The following is a 7,500-nucleotide window of genomic DNA, read 5'->3' as shown; positions in this document are numbered from 1 at the left end:
TATATATAAATAAATATGTATATATATATATAAATATATATATATATATATATATATATATATGTGTGTGTGTGTGTGTGTGTGTGTGTGTGTGTGTGTGTGTGTGTGTGTGTGTGTGTGTGTGTGTGTGTGTGTGTATGTGTGTGTGTGTGTGTGTATGTATATATTATAATGTGTGCGTGTGTGAGTGTGTATGTATATGTGATTATATGTGTGTGTATTGTTGTATAAATACCTCCTCAACTAAGGAAGACCCGTTTATCTTCATCAGCCAAAGCTACTTCTCCCCTCCCACAGTCATCAAGAACATATTGAGAAATTCTCTCTTCATATCCCTTCTCTCTCCCCTCATCTCTTTATCTCTTTCTCCTTTCCCTTTCTTCAGTCTCTCCCTTCCTCTCTCTCAACCTCTCCCCTTCTCCTTGGAAGAAAAAAAAAAGAAGATAATAGTAAAGATACTAGTAAAGATCAAGTTCCTGGAAGTACTACACGTTAGATCTAACGTTCGAACGTTTCTCAATAGGTTTTTGATGACTTAACGATGAGGAAAATCCTGTAGTTCTGTCATGGCTGCGACGCCCACAGTGTCGTTGGGTCCGCCAAGAAGCTTCGCAAACATTTCCTTCGGCGAGTTGGCTGCTGGATGTGTTTTCCTTTGTCAGTGCCGGGTGGACATGCGTCTGGATTGACGCACGGACGCACAGACATATGTTTACGTACACGTATGTATATATGTACACACTCACGCGCGCACACACACACACACACACACACACACACACACACACACACACACACACACACACACACACACACACACACACACACACACACACACACACACACACACACACACACACACACACACACACACACACACACACACACACACACACACACAGATAAATAGATAAATAGATAGATAGTAAGGGAAAAAGAGAGAAAGAAAAAGAGAAAGAAAGAGAGAGAGAGGGAAAAAAGAATGAAAGAGAGAGAGAGAGAGAGAGAGAGAGAGAGAGAATGAAAGAGCTTAGTGGCGTCTTTGTTAAGGTTTCGTTCTCTCATACTACGAGTATGACACTGGTGCTCCGTGCTCGTGATGTGAAAGCTTTCTCAAATGCTGTAGCTCGTTACTGCCGTTATGAGCATGGCGATGGTTATGTGGTGTGCGTAAAAAATACATTATTACCCACAGGTTGGAATATACGTGCTCTGTGCTCTTATAGAGAGCTATATCAGTTAGAAGCATGTATTTAAATGGATGTTACCAACTTGTAACCAACATCTGGCAAAACACATGTTATCATTTTGTAGCACAACTCACGTAACCAATATGATGCCTACATTTCGCTAATATGTGACAATATGCATGTTGCCAACATGTGGTAACACACATGTGAACGTGTTGCCAACATAAGGTAACACATGTTGTGAACATGTTTCCAACATGTGTTTATACAAATGTCTTGAACATGTTGCAAAATGTGGTATACATATGTGAAATGTTGCCTAGCCTACATGTAGTAACACACATGCTATGAACATGTTGTGAACATGTTGCCAACATGTGTTAATAAACATGTAAACATGTTGCCAACATGCGGTAATACAAATGTTGTCAACGTGTTGCTAACATGTGGTAATGCACATTTTGTCAACGTGTTGCCAACATGTGGTAGTACACATGTGAACATGTTGCCAACATGCAATTAAAAAGCTTGTTAACATCATATGATAACTCTCATATTGCCTCTCATTATCTCTCTTCCCATTCCCTTTCCACCTCCCTCTCCCCTCCCTTACCCTCCCTACCTCTTCCTTTATCATTTCTCCTCACTTTCCCTCTTATTCTTTCCTACTCCATTTCCCCTTTCCTTCCCTTTCCCTTTCCTTCCCTTTCCCTTTCCCCTTACCTCTTTCCTCTTACCTCTTTCACTCCTCTCTTTTCCTTCCCTCTCTTATTTCCTCTTTCTTTACTCTCCCTTTCTCCTTCCCTCTCTCACTTTAGACCTCTTGTCCTCTATTTCCTTTCCTCCTGTTTCCTCCTCCTCGTTTTTTCCTCTCTTCATTGTCTTCCCTTATCCACCCTTCTTCCTCTTCACCAACATCTTCATCCACATCTTCAACTCCATCCATATCCCCATTTTCATACACACACATCCTATCTCTATCCCCATCCTTATTCTCATCCTCATCCTCATCCTCAATCCCATAGCTATACCCAGCCCATCCCCAATCCCATTCCCATCCTCATCCTCACCCCCATCCCCATCCTCATCCTCATCCTCATCCCCATCCTCATCCTCATCTTCCTCATCCTCATCCTTATCCTCCTTCTTCTCTCCTCGTGCTCATCCTCACCCTTATCCTCACCCTCATCCTCATCCATATCCTCATCCTCATCTCCGTTATCCCCATCCTCATCATCATCCTCATCCTCCTCCTCCTCCTCCTCCTCCTCATCCTCATCCTTATCCTTATCCTCATCCTCATCCTCATCCTCATCCTCATTCTCATCCTCATCCTTATCCCCATTCTCCATCTTCCATCCCCCATCGTCCAATCCCCATCTCTATCTCCTCCTATGCCCTCCCTTCCTACCTCCCCATTCCTTCTTCCTCTCCATTCTTCCTCTCCCTCCCACCTGCACTCCTCCTCCTCCTCCTCCTCCTCCTTTCCTTACTTACTCTCTTTACCTTCCTTATCTCCTCCTCTCTATCTTATCCCCTTTTCCCTCTCCCTCTCCCCTCTCCCTACCCCTCTTCCTGTTCCTCTCACTCCCCTCCCCTCCTTTACTTCCCTCTCATTCTTTCAAATTATCCTGTTGCAATCCTCCTTCTCATATACCTCCATACCCTCTCCTCCATACGCCCTTCCCATACTGAATACTCCCTCCTACGTACCTCTTCCCTCTCTTCCTCCTCCATACTTCCCTCCTGCACTCCTTAAACCCTCGACCCTACTCATATTCCTAGATTACATCCTGATCCTTCTTAGCGTTAACTAATTCTGACTAATAATAACTTTTACTATTAGCTCTCCCCTCCTCATTAATGCAAACCGGAGTTTCTCCAGACACCCAATGAATTTCCCTAACCTCTGCCCTCCACCCTTAATCTTTTCTTGGACCTGAAACTCAGGGAGGGTGTCTTCAACGAACTCCTCTGGTTCCTAAAGGGTTTCTGTCTTCGAGGGTTCATAAATATTTTCCTTAAACTCTGCCCTCCACCCTTAATCATTTCTTGGACCAGGAACTCAGGGAGGGTGTCTTTAACGAACTCCTCTGGTTCCTACCGGAAGGTCTTCTCGAACTAAAGGGTTTCTGTCTTCGAGGGTTCATAAATATTTTCCCTAAACTCTTCCCTCGACCATAAATCTTTTCTTGAACCAGAAACTCAGGGAGGGTGTCTTCAACGAACTCCTCTGGTTCCTACCGGAAGGTCTTCTCGAACTAAAGAGGTTCTGTCTTCGAGGGTTTATAAATATTTTCCTTAAACTCTGCCCTCGAATCTAAACATTTTCTTGGACTAGAAACTCAGGGGAAGTCTCTTCAACGAACTCCTCTGGTTCCTACCGGAAGGTCTTCTCGAATTAAAGGGGTTCCGTCTTCGAGGGTTCATAAGTATTTTCCTCGACCATAAATCTTTTCTTGGACCAGAAACTGAGCGAGGGTGTCTTCAACGAACTCCTCTGGTTCCTACCGGAAGGTCTTCTCGAACTATAAGGGTTCTGTCTTCGAGGGTTCATAAACATTTTCCTGAAACTCTTCCCTCGGCTCTAAATCTTTTCCTAGCCCTGAAACTTTGCGTAAAAGTCCCTTCAACAAACTCTCTGTTTCCTACCGGAAGGTCTTCTCGAACTAAAAGGGTTGTCTTCTAAGGTTCTTCGAAGTCTGGCTTGTTAAGGATCTTCGACTTCGAGAGAATCTCTAGTGTGGTAGTTCCAAGGGTCCAAGGGTCACGTACTTGGCACCCGTAAGAAGAGACTCCATAGTACTATCGGTTAAGAAACTTAGGGTTGCCACTTAGGGTTTTGAGGTTTTTATGCCCAAGAATTTCTTTGAAGGACTTCTTGAAACGTGTTTTTGGGGCTCCAATTGAAAAAAAATATTTCCGTTAGGCCTCGAGCTCAGGAGATCTCTATCCTTTCTTGAGTCACTTGATAGGACCTCTAAAGTACCAATAACCAGGGCTGTGTCAGGAACCGGTACCAAGACATCTCGGAAGGGGTTATTAGAGTATAAATTATAAATGATCATCCAAGTGCCTCATCTGGCCGCAAGAAGAAAAGTGAATGAATTTTTTTTTCCTGTTAAACTGTTGCTGTCGTTGTTATAGCTGTAGTAGTAGTAGTAGTAGTAGCAGTAGTAGTAGTGATATTAGAAGTAGTAGTAGTAGTAGTAGTAGTAGTAGTAGTAGTAGTAGTAGTAGTGATATTAGAAGTAGTAGTAGTAGTAGTAATAGTAGTAGTAGTAGATGTTGTTGTTGTTGTTGTTGTTGTTGTTGCTTAGTTTCAATGACGGTGAGTTTTGACACCGGAATTACAAAGAAAGTTTATTATCCTTTTGGGTTTTTGATAAAGTTCCTCCGTTACATATGCTGAGAATCATATCAATGTTCTTATAATGCAGGATACAATGAATATGTACGTGATCGTGTGTAAAGTCTGATAGAGTGGATGCGTCTTATGTTTTGCTATTTAGCCATGTTACTAAGTCCCATGGGCTGTGTTATACACGCAGCATAATCTTGGGTGGTCATTTTGCTGAGTATTAATTTCAAGCACACTTTAACCTCTTCCCCTGCTTTTTGACTATGAATAGACACAAATTGGGTTTTATACTTCATTTGGGTAACGTTTTATAAGGTTAATAGATAAATCAAGGACCATTAACTATTACCAGAGAGGTAAGAGAGTTATGACTTCATTCCAAGTAAATTTTATGTATAATCTATTTTCATATACCCAGTTCATAAAAATTATATATTTTAACATGAATTCGAAATCTGCAGGAGAAAGGATCCAAGATTAACTTAAAAAAATATGAATATAAGAATAGAGGAGGCTGCAATAGACCATGAGTCCAACACTAGGTAGTTCCATGTCCTGTATCACCTATCGTCCACATATATACTTTTCTACATGGTTACGAAGCCTATTACATTCGTTCACCATTGTTGGTAAACTAGCTCTAGCCTATTTCCTTCTTAAAACAATTTTTGTTCTAATTCAAAGCCTACGAGTCCTACCCTGGTATCTTGATATGATGACCTTGTCCGCATCACCTTTGTTAAAGCCCTTGACTTATTTGAATACCTCTATTAGATCACTCCGCACTCTACGTCTTTCCAGAGAGTGTAAGTTAAGGTGCCTAAGCCTCTTTTCGTATAGTAATTTTTTAAGTGGATCTTTTGAATAAATCTTGAAAGGAACCTCAAGTGGAACTTGTAGGGTGGCCCTTAATTACTATTTGTGCCTCCGAAGTACCATTAGTATAGAAAGTACCATTTTCTACAGTAAAGGAGATTTGTTTCAAAAGAGTAAATCTTCCAATGTTACCCACAACAAGACCATCAGAGTGACTGAATTGTTTCAAAGAACAGGAATATGTTTTTTTTTTTTTTTACAATTTTTTTCTTTATTTCACCAATACATGGATGTGCTTAATTGAATACCTCAAAACAGAACGCTGAGACCCAGAACGAAAGAATTAACTTTGACAAAATACTTTGAATATCCTCTTTTGCTTAGTTATCTTAATTATCACTTTGTTTAACGTACGGGCGGATTAATCACTTGATTACTCTATTCTAATTAACGTTAGACAATGCCATGCTTAGCGGGGACTCTGATCTGTTGAGGGCCAAAGGACTAGAATCGATCTTTGATATACCACATCCAAAAGACTTCTGAAGTCTTTCTCTGCACAAGATTTTTGAAGTCTCGTATGCTTGAGTTTTTTGATTAATCACTTCCAAGGGTGTTCGGAGAGACACTCCAGTTTGTTGTCACCCTTTCACCATAATAAAATCATATGGAGCTGACCAGATAAGGATCAGTGAAGGATGTCTCCATGGCTGAAGGATCTCCAGATAACGAGTCTCGAGAGTGCCAATTGCGAGATGGTTCCTGAAGAGGTTCTCCGGGTAGCCATTTGAGTGCCAATTCAAAGGTGTTTCCTGAATCCCAATTGGAAGGGATGCTGCGAAGTGTCACCTGGAAAGAGTTTCCCGAAGACATTTAGAAAATTCTATTTAAAGTGTCCTTTGGAAGGCGCCTCTGGAAGGAGCTTCTGAGTGACACTCGGAAAAGATTTCCAAAAGTCTTCTGATTGGCTTATGGAAAGTCTCTGGAGGAAAGAGTCTCCGTAATGACACTTGGAAAAAATATCGTAAGAGTTACTTGTAAAGGACCACTTGGATTATTAGAAATATTTCTCAAGTATTACTTCAAAATAATCTTCGAAGTGCAAGTTAGAACAGACATATTCAGTACCTGTTGGAAATGGCCTCTTCAGTGGCACTTGGAAAGGGTTTCTGGAGTATAACTTCGAATGAGTTTCTCAAGTGTTATATAAAATTCGTTTTTTGGAGTACTACTTGGAAGCGGGTCTCTTAAGGATTACATGCAAAAAGTCTCGGTACCACTTAGGGAGTGTCTCTTTTCAACCACCATCAAAGGGTCTTAGGAGAGACACAACTAAAGTCTCTCAGTCAACGTTCATAACACTGAATACTTCTCTTAATACTCCAGGGTCTTGGAGTGTATCCAGAAGGAGTCTCTTTAATGGTTTCTGTAAATGGACTTCTTCGTAGCAAGAGGAAATGTATTCTTGTCGTGCTACATAAAATGGGCCTCGTGAGTGAATTCGGAAGGGGTTCTCCTAATGTCACGTAATATGGGCCTCCTGTGTCTCGCTTGGGGAGGGTCTCCCATGAAAGAATTGGTCTCAGGAGAGTGCCTCACCTTTTTGCCTCATAATATCAATAATTAGGTCAATTCCACCCAGAATATAAAATTCATCGACGACTTTCTACTTGCATAGTTTGGTCTAAAAATTTGATTATGATAGACCTTGTGTTATGTCAATATCTTTCTTATAATTTCGTCTGGTTTAATGATAAATTTGAAAGCTTATTAAAAGGTGCGATCAAGAGCTTTTATGATGATATTGCCATAATATGCACACACACACACACACACACACACACACACACACACACACACACACACACACACACACACACACACACACACACACACACACACACACACTCACACACACACACACACACGCACACACACACACACACACACACACACACACACACACACACACACACACACACACACACACACACACACACACACACACACACACATATATATATATATATATATATATATATATATATATCTATATATATATATATAAATATAACAGAAGGGAAACTCTACTACCATTACAGAGATCTGATGACTTTGAGGCAAAAAAATGGA

The sequence above is a fragment of the Oratosquilla oratoria genome, chromosome 3, assembly GCF_046742065.1.
Source record: "Oratosquilla oratoria isolate Oo_2021 chromosome 3, ASM4674206v1, whole genome shotgun sequence".
Classification (NCBI taxonomy): Eukaryota; Metazoa; Arthropoda; class Malacostraca; order Stomatopoda; family Squillidae; genus Oratosquilla; species Oratosquilla oratoria.
This window is presented reverse-complemented; position numbering follows the sequence as displayed.